The sequence below is a fragment of the Ornithorhynchus anatinus genome, chromosome 6 (assembly GCF_004115215.2).
Source record: "Ornithorhynchus anatinus isolate Pmale09 chromosome 6, mOrnAna1.pri.v4, whole genome shotgun sequence".
Classification (NCBI taxonomy): domain Eukaryota; kingdom Metazoa; phylum Chordata; class Mammalia; order Monotremata; family Ornithorhynchidae; genus Ornithorhynchus; species Ornithorhynchus anatinus.
The window spans coordinates 49,045,231-49,062,141 of record NC_041733.1 but is presented as its reverse complement, the minus strand read 5'-3'; positions in this window follow the sequence as shown (position 1 = coordinate 49,062,141).

Sequence of the window (16,911 nt, the reverse complement as noted above, 5' to 3'; positions counted from 1 at the left end):
ATTAGCTACCTAGAAGAAAAATATGCTATCTCCAATATAACCTTCAAGCAAAAACATGGCACAACGTAGTTGTTACTCTCTTCTACCAGACTGCCATCCTGCGTTGCATAAATCCTTCTGACGTCATGTCCGTTTATAAAATACAAAAAAGGAGGAAACAGACACAGATTGGATCTTCACGCAGGGGTTGGCCAGAGAGTTCCTGCTAAGTAAATAGCAAACAATCAATAGGTGGCATTTACTGAGTGCTTATTTGGGGCAGAGCACTATATTAAGCATCTGGGACAGTTCACTACAACAGATTTGGTAGATACATTCCCTCCTGACAGGGTGCGGACAGTAAAAAGCTGAACAGTTCTCAAGGAGTCACCTGAGACTGTTGAGATTTAAGTGAATCTGATTTTAAACTCTTCGTTATAGCTAACATCCTAGTGCTGTAAACCCTAAAAAAGTTATATATAATCATTACCCCATGGAAGTCTTCTGGGACCCTATTAATTTAATTTAAATTGGAATTACAGATGTTCTGCTTTGAGTTTCAGTCCGTTTGGTCCTTAAGGATGAGGAAACTTGGAACTCTTTTGTGTGGGGCAATTATACTAAGTATTTTTGCCTTCTTCTTTCCTTCACAACCTTCTCAATTTTGCCTTTAATCAGAGATCTCAAGAGTTTTTTTATGATATTTGTTAAGCACCTATTATTTGCAAGCAGCGTGGCTGAGTGGAAAAGAGCCTGGGCTTCGGAGTCAGAGGTCGTCAGTTTGACTCCCGGCTCTACCACTTGTCAGCTGTGTGACTGTGGGCGAGTCACTTCACTTCTCTGTGCCTCAGTTACCTCATCTGGAAAATGGGGATTAACTGTGAGCCTCACGTGGGACCACCTGATTACCCTCTATCTACCCCAGTGCTTAGAACAGTGCTCTACACATAGTAAGCGCTTAACAAATACCAACTTTATTATTAGGCACTGTACTAAGCACTGGGGTAGATGCAAGCTCCTCAGAATGGACCCAATCCCTGTCTCACATGGGGCTCACAGTCTTAACCTCCATTTTACAGATGAGCTAAGTGAGGCACAGAGGGGTGAAGTGAGTTGCTTAAGGTTACACAGGAGACAAGTGGCGGAGCCAGGATTAGAACCCATAACCTCCTGACTCCCAGACCCGAACTCTAGCCACTAGACCGCATTGCTTCCAAGGACTTGTAAATGGAGGAATCCTGTGAAAGGGCATAACTGTTCCTGGACTCTGTCCCTTGACTAGCTAAAGCCCACCAAAACGGAAGAGAAAGAGAGCAGATAGAAGCTCATAGACCATGTCAAGCCAAGGAATGACGATACGCCTCAAGCACTATGAGCCAACTACTGTGCTACGCGCTGGGGTGGATATAAAATAATCAGATCAGACACATTCCTTGTCCCTCATGGGACTCACGGTCTAAGAGAGGGAGAGAACGGGTACACAATGGGCCCTTAGAACAGTGCCTGGCACATAGTAAATGCCTAACAGATACCATAACTATTATTATTAGTAGCAGTACAATCCCCATTTTACAGATGAGAAAACTGAAACACAGACCGCGGACTTACTCGGAGTCACAGGGCAGACATCTGGGAGAACCAAGATTAGAAACGAGCACTCCTGGCTCCCTTTCCATTAGGGTTTCATTCTTCCCGGTATCCATACAGTTTTCAGAATATTTTCCACACCCTCTATACACGGGAAGAAAAACACGAGAAGCAGCGTGCCTTAGTGGAAAGAGCACGGTTCTGGGAATCAAAGGTCGTGGGTTCTAATCCCGGTTCCGCCACTTGTCTGCTGTGTGAGCTTGGGCAAGTCACTAAACTTCTCTGTGCCTCAGTTACCTCATCTGCAAAAATGGGGATTAAAAAATGTGAGCCCCACATGGGACAATCTGATTACCCTGTATCTACCCCAGCGCTTAGAACAGTGCTCTGCACATAGTAAGCGCTGGACAAATACCATAATTATTATTATTAAGAAAGAGGAGGCCAAAATCTTTGGGAGTCCTTTATTTGTAGAAACAGGATGTTTAAAGATCTTGCTTCTTTCCTGGACTTGAGGGTTCTTTTCAGGGTCCAGGGGAGGGTGAGTGGGAAGGGACAGAGGAGAAGAAGGGGTTGCCAATGGAAATGTGGGTTTTTTTCCCGCTCCTGCCCGAAACAAGATGTCTCTGGCCCACACTCAGTAAGGAACAGTGGGAAGCTAATTAGCTTCACTGGCTCCTGACAAGCGATTGGCTGAGGGTGGGGGATAATGAAATGAGAATTCCTCAGAGCATGAAGAAACAGCAACTGCACTCGTCCAAATGTGTATTTCCCGTAAGGGGGTCTGGTGAGGCGTGGCACCTTAAGGTAACTTCAGTGTTTCTTCTGGGATAAGAGCTTGCTCCTCTACATGTCTGGAAAAGGGTCTAGAGGGCTAAATTTGAAACACACTGAAATATCAGGGAAGCGGTGTGGCCTGACAGCAAGAGCCCGGACCTCAGAGTCAGAACCTGAGTTCCGATCCCGGCTTCACCGCTTGCTTTGTGACCTTGGGCAAGTCACTTCAACGCTCTGTGCCTCAGTTCCCTCATGTGCAGGATGAGGATTTAATAATAATGACAATAATAATAATAATGTTGGTATTTGTTCAGCGTTTACTATGTGTAGAGCACTGTTCTAAGCAGCGTGGCTCAGTGGAAAGAGCATGGGCTTTGGAGTTCATAGGTCATGGGTTCGAATCCCAGCTCGGCCACTTGTCAGCTGTGTGACTTTGGGCAAGTCACTTAACTTCTCGGGGCCTCAGTTACCTCATCTGTAAAATGGGGAGTAAGACTGTGAGCCCCACGTGGGACAACCTGATTCCCCCCGTGTCTACCCCAGCGCTTAGAACAGTGCTCGGCACATAGTAAGCGCTTAACAAATACCAACTTTGTTATTATTATTATTAAGCGCTGGGGTATACAGGGTAATCAGGTTGTCCCACATGAGGTTCACAGTCTTAATCCCCATTTTACAGATGAAGTAACTGAGGCACAGACAAGTGAAGTGACTTGCCCACAGTCACACAGCTGCCAAGTGACAGAGCCGAGATTAGAACCCATGACCTCTGACTCCCAAGCCCGTGCCCTTTCCACTGAGCCACGCTGCCCAGGGGAAGCTTTTCGTCCTCCTTTTCTTCCTCCTGCTTAGACTATGAACCCCATGTGGGACCTGATTATCTTGTATCCAATCAATCAAATGCATATATAGAGAAGCAGAGTGGCTCAGTGCAAAGAGCCCGGGTTTAGGAGTCAGAGGTCATGGGTTCTAATCCCAGCTCTGCCGCTTGCCAGCTTAACTTAATTGTGCCTCAGTTACCTCATCTGCAAAATGGGGATAAAACTGGGAGCCCCACGTGGGACAACCTGATCACCTTGCATCCCCCCAGAGCTTAGAACAGTGCTTTGCACATAGTAAGCGCTTAACAAATACCGCCATTATTATACACTGAGTTCGCAGAGTAGTGTACCCAGCAGTTAGGAAACAACATTGTAACAGAGTTGTTAACTACCTTCCCTGCCCACAACAGGTCTAAGGGAATAGAGAAACTAGAGATATAGACATAGGTGATGTGAGGATGAGGGAGGGGTGAATAAAGGGAGCAAATCCAAGTGCAAGGGCGACACAGAAGGGTTTGGGAGAAGAGGAAATGAGGGTCTAGTCGGGGAAGGCCTCTCATCCAGGAGTGCTTAGTTCACAGTGAGCGCTTAACAAATACCACAGTTATCATCATTACCATTACTACTTTATACAACTTCAGAGTCTCCAAGGCAGATGACCAAATTTCACTAAATGGCTGAATTAATGCCTCGCGACTCTTCTTCACCTCCAGAATCTGTCTGATCTAAATGCACTTTGAAGGGCTGTGTTCCTTTGCCTGAGGTTTAGATTTTCCCACAGATAAATGGACAACCCATGATGAAGATATTTCTTGACATTCAACCTAAATTTACCTTTGCTTGATTCAACCTCATTAGTCATAACCTTTTCCCATCCTTCCTTAGCATTTTCCCCAACAGATACACGTGTACTTTATCTTCTTGCCTGAAAGAACTTCATCCCGTGACCATTTCTTTTGTGCTTGTACTGAAAAATAGTTTTTTTCAGAAAGAGAAAACGGGAGCCATAAATGAGAATTATTATTAATATGGTCTTTGTTCAGTGCTGGCTATGTGTCACGCACTGTTCTAAACGTTGGGGTGGATACAAGTTAATCAGGTTAATCCCCGGCCGAAAATGGGGCTCACAATCTAAATTTGAAGGAGAATAGGTACTTGAACTCCACTTACAGTTGGGGAAACTGATGTACAGATAAATCTTGTTTCGTTTTTCTGGCATCTGTTAAGCGCTTACTATGTGCCAAGCACTCAGATAAGCACTAGGGTAGATACGAGCCTATCAGGTTGGACACAGTCCTTGTCCCAAATGGGGCTAAGAGTCTTATTCTTCCTTTTACAGATGAGGTAACTGAGGCCCAGAGAAGTTAAATGAGTTGCCCAAGGTCACACTGGAGGGAAGTAGCAGAGCCAGAATTAGAACCCAGGACCATGATCTTTCCACTAGGCCCCTGTGCTTCTTTGTCCTTGTCAAAATAGATCACTGGTGCTTCTTCAAAGAGATCAACGCTGGTATGCTGTACTCTCCCGAGTGGTTAGTAATTTGTGCTCCGCACACAGTAAGTGCTTAATAAATATGATTAATTGATTGATCGAAAAAGATCACGTCTAAAATTTCAGCCCCTTGAGGGCTAGGGACTGTGTCTAATTCCTGTTCTGGTATTCCTTCTCAACCTATAGTACAGTGTTCGACCTCCAGTAATGACAGGTATCAAACCTGCTTAGCCCTAAAACCGGTGCCCTGGGTTTTTACGGATGAAAAACAGGTGGCATGCACAAAATTTTAAAAAACTAGCATTATGTCACAGACCATACAGAAAACTACTTTGAAAATACTCTTGCTGAACTCAGTTTAATTCATTTTCTAGGCTAAGTGCCACCCTATATAATTAATAATGTTGGTATTTGTTAAGCGCTTATTATGTGCAGAGCACTGTTCTAAGCGCTGGGGTAGATACAGGGTAATCAGGTTGTCCCACGTGAGGCTCACAGTTAATCCCCATTTTCCAGATGAGGTAACTGAGGCACAGAGAAGTTAAGTGACTTCCCCACAGTCACACAGCTGACAAGTGGCAGAGCCGGGAGTCAAACTCACCACCTCTGACTCCGAAGCCCAGGCTCTTTTCCACTGAGCCACGCTGCTTACCTCTTCCCCCACCCCATTGATAGATATTCTAGAAGCAACGAAGGTCTAAACATTGGCATCTTCTAGCTGGAAGTTTGGAATCACTGGATCAATCGGTGGTATTTACTTAGTACTTACGGTGCAGAGCACTGTACCTCACGCTTGGGAGAAAAACAATACAACCGAGTTGATGGACGCCTACTCTGCCCACAAGGAGTTGACAGTCTAGAGGGAAGTGCCAGCTGAATGGGAATTCTAGACTGTCAGCTCTTTGTGGGCAGGTATCGTGTCTACCAACTCTACTGCACTGTATTCTCCCAAGCGCCTAGCACAGTGCTCTGCACATCGGAAATGTTCGGTGAATACCACTGGCTGATTATTTTTACTGTCCCATCCTCATCATCAGAAATCCCTAGATAGGGATACCTTTAATCTGTTCCATCCAGTTAAAAACAGTTTAATCCGGGAAGTACAACTGATCCAGGCCAGTAAAAATGACCTCTCAGTGCCAACCTACTTGTTCCTTTAATGCCAACCTACTAAGTACCTCTTGATCTCATGTCTTGCCCGAGTTTTCCTTGAATCCGGGATTTCCCAGCTCTTAGAACAGTATCTGGCACCTAGTGAGTGCTTAAGAAATACCACGACTGCTACTATTCCCTTCCTCTTCACATATGACAGGCCAACACTCCCCTCAACTTCAAAACCCTCCTGACATTTCAACTCCTCCTAGAGCCCTTCCCTTTTTTCTCCTGACCTCCCTCCTTGATCCATCAACTACGCACTTGGCCGTGGAGCCCTTAAGCAATCTGATACTTGCCCCGGCCCCAAACTACTTACCTAAAACATCCTTCTACTCCACTATTTCCCCCTATCAATAATTCATTTTCATGCCTGTCACTCTCTGTAGACTGGATGCTCTTTGTGGGCAGGGGCAGCGCCTGTTATATAATTATATTGTCCTCTCCCAAGCACTTAGTACAGCACCCTGCACCCACTAAGTGCTCATTAAATACAAATGACCGACTGACTACCTCTCTCCCCACCTTCAGAGCCTTATTAAAATCACGTTTCCTAAAGGCCTTCCCAACTAAGGTCTTTTTTCAGTTATCACCTCTCCCATCTGCTCACCAGGGCTCTTGGATCGGCACCCTTTAATCACTTGAAATTCACCCCGCCACCCATATCCAGAATTTATTACAATAGCCCATGTAGATTATAAGCTCTTTTCAGGCAGGGAACATGCTTATCAGTAAAGGTGTATTCTAGAAATCACAGTGCACAGAAACTATCACTCAATCAATACCACTGATTGGATGATCCAAGAGGAGCATTCAAATAATGATAACTCGAATAATGTGAATTATTCTGATTCTACTATCGCAACAGAAGGTATACAGGAGGACAGAATAAATGATGCCGTGAAACAGGACTAGACATTGCTCCAAAGCAGAGGTTGATGGGAGAACTCTTCAGGTGACGGTCAGGAGTTGGGCAGTTTTCCACAAGCAGAGGATTGAAGGAAGTGACTCCAGACCAGCCTGGAGAGAAGCTGTCAGAAGGAAGATTGCTCTCCTCAAGCAGGGAACGGTGGGAGAACAGTGCAGTGGAAAGACCAGCCTAGAGAGGGTAAGTCATCAGCCTGATTCTATTTATTTGCCATTGTTTTTATGAGATGTTCTTCCCCTGGACTCTATTTATTGCCATTGTTCTTGTCTGCCCGTCTCCCCCGATTAGACTGTAAGCCCGTCAAAGGGCAGGGACCGTCTCTATCTGTTGCCAATTTGTCCATTCCAAGTGCTTAGTACAGTGCTCTGCACATAGTAAGCGCTCAACTGAATGAAGGAAAGTCAGGAGGGGGACGCTCTCCTCAACCAGAAGGAGATCAGTGCAGTGGACAGTCCGGCCTAGCTCTCCTCCGGCAGGGGCTTGGTAAAGACCGAGATTCTGCGAAGCAGAGATGCAGAACGCTGTCAGATAGAGAGAGGTGGGCCCACTCTGAGAGAAACGGAGCTTAATTTCAAAATGTTAATTGCTCCTCAGACCGCAGAGAACTCTTCAGCTCTGATTCTTCCTGGAAGAGAGTTCTCTTGTTTACAAAATGGGGAGAAAGGGGATTTGCTGTGTTAATGAAGCTATCATTCAATGACAGAAAGCAATTACTATTGAAATCTTACTGGCACTGGCCTCCTCAGAGTCACACCTTCCTAATACATTAAAATAAAAATAATAAATAAAAAAAACCAGAGGGGCCTTAATCCTGCATTAAAAAATGATGTATTTGAAAACTCAAACACCATATATTTTACAATGGAGAAGTGCTAGTGATACACAGAAGAAATCTTATTTAATGAATTTGTTATACGATACCTGGAAGTGGATATAATCATAATGAAACTAGCTATTAAGCCCTCCTGGGTCCTAAGCCCCGAGATAGATACAAATTATTAATTCAGACACAGTCACTGTCCCAGCTGGGGCTCATGCTCTGAGAGGGAGGGAGAGCGCCTATTTAATCCCATTTCTACAGATGAGGAAACTGAGGTGCAGACTAGTGAAATGACTTGCCCAAGGTGACACAGTAGGCAGAGCTGGGGCTTGGAGCCAGATTCACTTGACCCTTAGCGTGTCACTCTTTCTGTCGGGCAACAATCCTCTCTCCTCATTACCACTCCACACTTTGCTCTGTCCCTCTCCATCTCGCTCCCTCCCTTAACGGGCTCTAAGAACATGCTGCCCTTTATTCCAAGGTAATGAAAAGAAATGGATAAATATTCATTTTAAAGTATAAGCCTGAGCTTATTATTATGATTCAGGCATTCTACAACACATCCTTTTCTAACACCTACTGGTCTCTGATGTCCCTCTTCAATTATTCTCCAAACTATCTTTGAATATCACATTTTCTGAGGCCCAAATCACATTTCAATGTTATAATTGAGCATGTTCCCTGGATGTGCCTGGATTTTATTATGACATTTAGTTGTTTGAAGGCCTAATGGAATGAGGAGACCTGGAACTTCTTACTTTTTACTGGGGATATTAAAACACCAGCACGATAATGAATGAGAGCCTACCTAATTACGGTGGTAGAAATATTAGCAGTAGAAGCAGCAATAACATCATTAGTAGCTGCAATAGTAGTAATAACAACAGTAGAAATAGCGGTAGATGTAATAGTAGCCTCGCACAAGACGTCAATGATGTCCTTCTTGCCAAATCCAATGACCTCCGTCCTAATCCTCCTCGACCCTTCAGCCTCCTTCCACGCTGTCGACCACTCCCTTCTCCTGGAAACACTATCCAACCTCAGCTTCGTTGACACTGTCCGCTCCTCGTCCTCCCCTGATCGCTCGGGCGTCTCATTCTCAGTCCCTTTCGTGGGCTCCTCCTCTGTCTCCCACCTCCTAACTGTGGGGGGGGGGGGGGTCCCTCGAGGCTCAGTTCTGGGTCCCCCTCTAGTCTCCCTCTACATCCACAAACTTGGAGAACTCATCTGCTCCCACGGCTTCAAATCCCACCTCTATACGGATGATTCCTAAATCTCCATCTCCAGCCCAGATCTCTCTCCTTCCACGCAGTGTCGCATGTCCTCCTGCCTTCGGAACTTCTCTACTTGGATGTTCCGTCGACATCTTGAACTTAACATATCCGTAACAAAACCCGTTACCTTCCCTGTCCTGTCCCATGATTTTTCTGTCACCGTAGACAGCACCACCATCCTGCCTGTCTCACAAGCCCGTAACTTTGGTGTTATCCTTGAATAATCTCTCTCACTCAACCCATATTTTCAATCTCTCACCAAACCCTGTGGGTTCAACCTTCTCGACGTCACTTAAATCCACTCTTTCATGTACATCCAAACTGCTATCACGTTAATCTGAGCACTCATACTAGCCAGCCTTGACTACTGCATCAGCCTCCTTGCTGACCTCCCTGCCTCCTGGCTCTCCCCACTCCCGTCTATACTTCAGCGTATACTCCCTCTTAGACTCCCTCTTACTAGCTGACAATCACGCTCCTCACCTCGAAAGCCTAACTGAAAGTAGATCTTCTCCCAGAGAAGACTGACTTCCTCTTTTCCCACTCCCTTCTGAATCATCCTCGCGCTTGGATTTACATCCTTTATTCACCCCTCCCTCAGCTCCACAGCACTTATTTACATAACCATGATTTAATGTCTTCCGCCCCCTCAAGACAGTAAGCTCTTTGAGAGGAGGTAAAATGAGAAGCAGCGTGGCTCAGTGGAAAGAGCCCGGGCTTCGGAGTCAGAGGTCATGGGTTCGAGTCCCGACTCTGCCACTTGTCAGCTGTGTGACTGTGGGCAAGTCACTTCACTTCTCTGTCCCTCAGTGACCTCATCTGTAAAATGGGGATTAAGACTGTGAGCCTCACGTAGGACAACCTGATGACCCTGTATCTCCCCCAGCACTTGGAACAGTGCTCTGCACATAGTAAGTACTTAACAAATACCCACATTATTACCACCTGTTACATTCTACCTCCCGTGTACTACACTGTACTGAGAACTGTGCTCTGCGCACAGTAAATACTCAATAAATAAGACCGATTGTAGTCGGAGCAGTAATACTGCTGCATTATCAGTAGTAGCAATAGCAGTAATCGCTTAACAAGCACCAGAATAATAAGAATAATGACTCGAAAAAAGCTTTATAGACGCTTTCTCGTTGAGCTTATAATTAGCATTTTCTTGTTTTCATTTCATCAAGATAAACAATTCAAATAGCTTACAAATGGAAACAAATAATTCACAGAAAAGTCTGTTCCGTAACAACAATTTATAATATGCAACTTAAACTCACACCCCCAATCTCCTGGTAGATTATATTTTATCGCAAGCCAGAAACTACAGAAGTTACAAAACCCCTTTCGATGAGGACCGCATTAAAGAATTTATAAAGTCAACATCTTAACAAGACCATAGGTCATCCATTTAAGTTGGGTCCAAAGAAAAACTCTCATGAATCTCCAACTGGCAATAAAAATGTGTTTGTTGACTTCTGGTCTAGTGCCGATTTCTTCCCGTTAGCGATGACAATTCTGACTCCAGCAGGCTCAAAGAGCCACATATGTAAAATAATAGATTCAAATGAGCGGCGTGGCCTAGTGGATCAAGCCCGGGCCTGGGAGTCAAGAGGATCTGGACTCTAATCCCAGGTCCTCCACTTCTCTGCTGTGTGACTTCGGGCAAGTCACTTCACTTCTCTGGGGCTCAGGTACCTCATCTGTAAAATGGGGATTAAGACTACGAGCATCACGTGGGACCTGGACCATGTCCAAACTAATTAGCTTGTATCTCCTTAGAGATACAGTGCCTGGCACATAGTAAACTCTTAACATATATCAATAAATACAAATAATTGCTTCCTTCTCATCTTTCTCCCCTATCTGGAACTCCGTTCCCTTTCACAACTGGCAGATCACTGCTCTCCCCATCTTCAAAGTCCTGCTTAAATCTCATCTCCTCCAAGTGAACTCCCCTAATTAACCTCTCATCTGCCCACCATTTTTCTTCCACATACTGTCATTTCAACACTTTCAAGTCACCTAAACAATTTTTTCCCCTTCCTCTGTCTCACTTGAGCACAAATATTTTTAAACTCTGTTGCATCCTCTATAGTGAAAGCTCGTTGTTGGCGGGGAACGTGTCTACCGAGTCTGCTCTTCCGACCTTTCTCCAGGGCTTAATACAGTGCTATGCATGCAGTAAATACCACTGATTGATTGATTCCGCAAAGCATTAATGCAGAGTCAGTCAATCGTATATACTGAGCGGTTACTATGTGCAGAGCACTGCACTAAACACTTGGGAGAATACAACATAATATAACCGACCCATTCCTTGCTCATTCCAAGTGCTTAGTACACTGCTCTGCACATAGTAAGCGCTCAATAAATACTATCGAATGAATGACCTACAAGCTTAGAGTCGAAAAGGCAATGTATTTCGTTGTCACCCGTCTTCCCCACTAGATTGTAAAATATTTGAGGGCAGCGACCATGTGTCTACTTTATCTTACATTGCCAGTGGCTTAGTACAGGGCTCTCCAGGAACTAAGTCATTAGTAAACACAATTGATTGATTGATAACACAGTGGACTCTATTTCCAAATGCCGGTCTGTTTCTGGTTATCTATTTACCGTTGGCTTGAGGGATTTAAGAGGGAAAAAACCTTTAAAGAAGCCCATCAAACCACACGTCTTCAAAGCAGTCGGTATGGTATAGTTTTGGAGGGCATTTCCTGTCTGAAATGCGAAAGATTTGCATTTTGCTAATCATTACATTCAGGAGCAGAGTTTTCTTTGTAATTAGTTCTTTTAAGTGCACAAAGCTTTAACACACACATTTCCATGTGACAGTCTGCTAATTGCTTTTTAGGTTGTCATCTTTACAGCTAAGCAGCTTTATGATCTTAAAACCTCTAAAACATTTTAATTTCCCCTCCAACTTGCTACTAAAGGGCTAAGAATTAAGTCTGATTAAGCAGTCAGATTAAGTGAGTTGAGCTAATTTAAAGATCCATTAGGTCTTTTAAGTGCTAGTTTTCCTCTGTGTCATCTCTCTCGGCAACGCTAACCGCGTTCTGTTCACATGCAACGGGAATGTTTTTACAAAGTTTTATGGCCATATCCTGCTCGATACCTGGCTTCGGGGATGCTCAGATTCCATTTAATCCATCCATCGATCGATGTCGATGTTATTTATGGAGTGCTTATTACGTGCAGAGCACTGTACTAAGTGCTTGGGAGAATATAATGCAACAGGGCACGTTCCCTGCTCACAGGAAGTTTACAGTCTAGAGGGGGCTTATGATTAAGAATGATAATTGTGCTATTTCTAAGTGCTTACTACGTGTCAAGAAGTGTATTAAGCACTGACACAAGTTAATAATCATAATTATTATGCTATTGGTTAAGCGCTATGTGCCAGGCCCTTTACTAAGGACTGGGGTGGGTAAAAGCAAATTGGGTTGGACACAGTCCCCATCCCACATGGGGCTTCACAGTCTCAATCCTCATTTTCCAGATGAGGTAGCCGGGGCACCAGGAAGAGAAGTGACTTGTCCCAGGTCACACAGCAAACAAATGGCGGAGTCGGGATTAGAACCCACGACCCGCTGCCTCCCAGGGCCGTGCTCTATCCACTACGCCATGCTGCTTCTGTCACTTCACTTCTCTGGTCCTCATCTGTAAAAATGGGGATTAAGATCGTGAGCCCCTGGTGGGAGAAGGTCTGTGTCCAACCTGATTAGGTTGGATCTACCCCAGTGCTCAGTACAGTCCCTGGCATGCAGTAAGCGCTTAAGAAATATCATAAAGAAAAGAAGAAGGAGGGATTGTTGGTTTCATATCTATCATACGGCCTTACAGCCATTTTTAACAGCATTACCGTCAGTAATGTCTTCATTTGTGTTGGAGCAGCAGAAAAGAAGACCAATTTCTTTCATAATAGCATGGGGAAGAAGGGATCTGAACGTCATTTTATGTAAGCATCCTAACTCAAAAAACTGTGGGGTTTTTTCATTGTTCTGTGGTTACTATCTCTGGAAGAAGGCTCTTTCCAATATCAACCAATCAGTAGCATTGATTGGGCGCATACTGTGGGTAATACCATATGACATTGAGAAGCAGCACGGACTAGTGGAAAAAGCAAGGAACTGGGAATCAGAGGACCCGGGTTCTAAACCCAACTCTGCCACATATATGCTGAGTGACCTTGGGCAAATCCCTGCACTTCTGATTGCCTTGGGTCCCTCATCTGCAAAATGGGGTTTCAATCCCTGGTCTCCCTTCTACTTAGGCTGTGAGGCCTACGTGGGAGCTAATGATCCTGAATCTACCTCAGGGTTTAGCACAATACTTGACACAAAGCCAGTCAGTGAGCCAATCTTATTTACTGAACGCTTACAGTGTGCAGTGCACTGTACTAAGCACCTGGGAGAGGACGCTATAACAACTGAGGAGTGGGGAAGCATGTTTGAGAAGCCACATGTCTTCATGGAAAGAGCACAGCTTTGGGCATCAGAGGTCATGGGTTCTAATCCCAGCTCCACCACTTGTCAGCTGTGTGACTTTGGGCAAGTCACTTCACTTCTCTGTGCCTAAATTACCTCATCGGTAAAATGGGGATTAAGACTGTGAGCCTCACGTGGGATGACCTGATAACCTCCTATCTACCCCAGCGCTTAGAACCGGGCTTGACACATAGTAAGGGCTTAACAAATACCATCATTATTATTATTATTACTGTCAAGTCTTGCACATGGCAGACTGTAAGCTCCTTGAGGGCGGGAATCGTGTCTACCAACTCGATTGAACTCCCCAAACGGCTTAGTCTGCACAGAGTAGACCGAAAGCTCCTTGAACACGTCTCCGACTCTGTCACGCTGTACTCTCCCAAGTACCCACCCGAGCTTACGGTCTAGTGAGCACTTTACAGGTATTATTCTAATTATTATCATTATATTTTCATGTCATATCATAGGTTTTCTGACATCATCATCCTTGTTATTGTGAAAAAGAATATGAAGCATCCTTGGCAAGATCTAACGGGGGAAAGTAGGATAAAATTAAAAGACAGGATGGCCCCCGCTCGGGATCTTACAGCCTAATGAGGGAGAAACACATACTTCTTCAACAGGATTTAGTGAGCATCTACGGTGTGAAGAGCTCAGTACTAAGTGCTTGGAAGAGTCCAACAGAGTTAGTAAAAATGATCTCCGATTTTAATCCATCAACCTATGTTAATTATTAAGCGCTTCTGGTGTGGGGAGCACTTGTGAGAATATAATATAGCACTGTTGGTAGACGCGTTCAAGGAGCTTCCAAGTCTACTGCGTGCAGAGCAGTGAAATAAGTCATTGGGAGAGTTCGTAGACATGACCTGAGTTAGTAGACATGATCCCTGCCCTCAAGGAGCTTATAATCTACTACGCGCAAAGCACTATACTGAGCGCATGGAAAAGGACAGTGGAGACCGTGCTTCGCCACTCCTCGAAAAATTCCAGTGGTTGCCCAACCGCCTCCGCATCCAACAGAAACTGCTCACTTTGGCTTTTAAGCACTTCCCTACTCTCCGACTACAATCCGGCCCGCACACTCCGCTCCTCTAACTGCCAACCTTCTCACTGTGCGTCCATCTCGCCTGTCTCGCCGCCGACCCCTCGCCCACGTCCTGCCTCTGGCCCGAAACGCCTTCCCTCCTCAAATCTGACAGACGATTACTCTCCCCTGCTTCAAAGACTTATTGAAGCCACATCTCCTCCAAGAGACCTTCGCTGCTTAAACCCCTCCCTTCCTCTTCTCCCCACTCCCTTCTGCATCACCCTGACTCGCTCCCTTTGTTCATCTCCCCCGTCTTGGTCCCACGGAACTTATGTCCCTACCTGTCATTTATTTATTTCTAGTAATGTCTGTCTCCCCCCTCTATAATGTGAGCTCAGTGTGGGCAGGTAATGTGTCTATTTTTGTACTGTATTCCCCCAAGCGCTTAGTATAGTGCTCTGCACACACTGAGCGCTTAGTAAATTTGACTGAGTTGAATGAATGAAGGTTAGAAGGCACATCGCTGCCCCGGAGCTGACAATCTCAATGGGTTTGATCTAGATAACAAGAATAATAATATTAGTAATGGTATTTGTTAAGCGCTTACTATATGCCAAGCACTGCTCTCAGCACTGGGGTAGATACAAAGTAGTCAGGTTGTCCCACGTGGGGCTCACAGTCTTAATCCCCATTTTACAGACGAGGTAAGTGAAGCACAGACAAGTTAAGTGACTTGCCCAAAGTCACACAGCTGACAAGTAGCAGAGCTGGGATTAGAACCCGTGACCTCTAGCTCCTAAGCCCGTGCTCTTTCCACTAAGCTTCTCTAAGATGCTTAGATGGTAAGCTCTTTGTGGGCAGGCATTTTGTCTATTTGTATTGTACTCTCACAAGTGCTCAGTACAGTGCTCTGCACACACTAAGCGCTCAATAACTGCCACTGACTGATCAGATTATCTTGCATCCAACTCTGCCCATAATAGGTCCTTAATGAAAGCCACAGTGACGGCAATGCCATGACGTTTCAAGGAACACCAATTTAACCGCCTTTTAGGAGAACAGTGAGTTCTGATCAAGGAAACAATTGGGGACTTCTCACCATTGCTGGTGCCACCTTCACCCGATTCTCCTCGACTCGCTTCTGCCCTGTATCCTCAGGCGAGCGTGCCCGGAACTTCCGTGGACTTGTGTGTCTCCGGCAACTGGAAACTCCTCTTTAAGAGAAAAAAAAGATACTCGTTAAGCGCTTACTTGGTGCCAGACACTGTACTAAGCGCTGGGGTAGATATATGACAGTCAGGTTGGACATGGTCCATATCCTACACGGGACTCATGATATAAATCTCCATTTTACAGATGCGGTAACTGAGGCCCAGAGAAGTGAAGTGACTTGCCCAAGGTCACACAGCAGACTAGTGGCAGAGCGCTTCCTTAGGGCAAGGCTAGTTATGCCCTCCAAACTGCTTAGCTCAAGTTGTGCTTTCAAATCCATCCAAGCTAAAAAAAAATTTATTCATTTTTACCATGTGAGAGTTTTCTCTAACTCACCTAATGTGCCTGCTTTAATCCAATATGGAAAACAATGTTTACCAGTCACAATCCCCACACCACCCTGGGTTATCAAAGTTGTTTCCTGTTATTAATCGCTTTGTATTTGATACATTGCTTTCCCTGAAATGGAAAAAAAAAATATAGCAGTACTACTGCACAAACTTAATAGTGAGAAAAGGGAAAAAAAAGCTAACAAATTAAAAAGACTTTGGCTGAATTCCAGAGTTCTGCATTGGAATTGTTGCTAAATGCCGGTCAAACACTTTTTGGAAATAAATGTTGGTTCTCCCTGTATCCAAAATGAGTTCCTTGCAATCAGAGCTATTACAATGATTAAAATAGAGAGTCACTAATACACCACTGCCTGTGATTGCAGTAATATAAAATGGAGGTTTAGAAGCCCGGTGAGATTAATGTTTCTTGAAAATGACTAAATATGAAACCCAGGAAACCAAAGCCCTTCAAGTCCCGATGAAGGCGAGATGGTTTACCTCCCAGCGCACTTCGGTTTGATTGGCTACCATAAACATGGGAGATAGCACCAGGGAGCAGAGGAAGAACTTGAAATGCCAGCATTTGTGGACGCTCTGCCACTTGTCAGCTGTGTGACTGTGGGCAAGTCACTTAAATTCTCTGTGCCTCAGTTCCCTCATCTGTAAAATGGGGATTAAGACTGTGAGGCCCACGTGGGACAACCTGATTCCCCTGTGTCTACCCCAGCGCTTAGAACAGTGCTTGGCACATAGTAAGCTCTTAACAAATACCAACTTTATTAGTAGTAGTAGTAGTAGTAGTAGTAATTGTGGAGTCTTTCTTTTAAGGTCATCAAAACTCAAGAAGACTGGCCTAATGAAAAGGGTACAGGACTGAGGAAATCAGGAGACGTGGGAGATAATCCCAGTTCTGTATATTTGCCTCCTGGGTGACTCTGGTTAAGTGACAGGGGCTCAGTTTCCTTTTGGGTAAAATGGAGATAAGCTACCTCTTCTCCCCGTTGGACTGTGAACC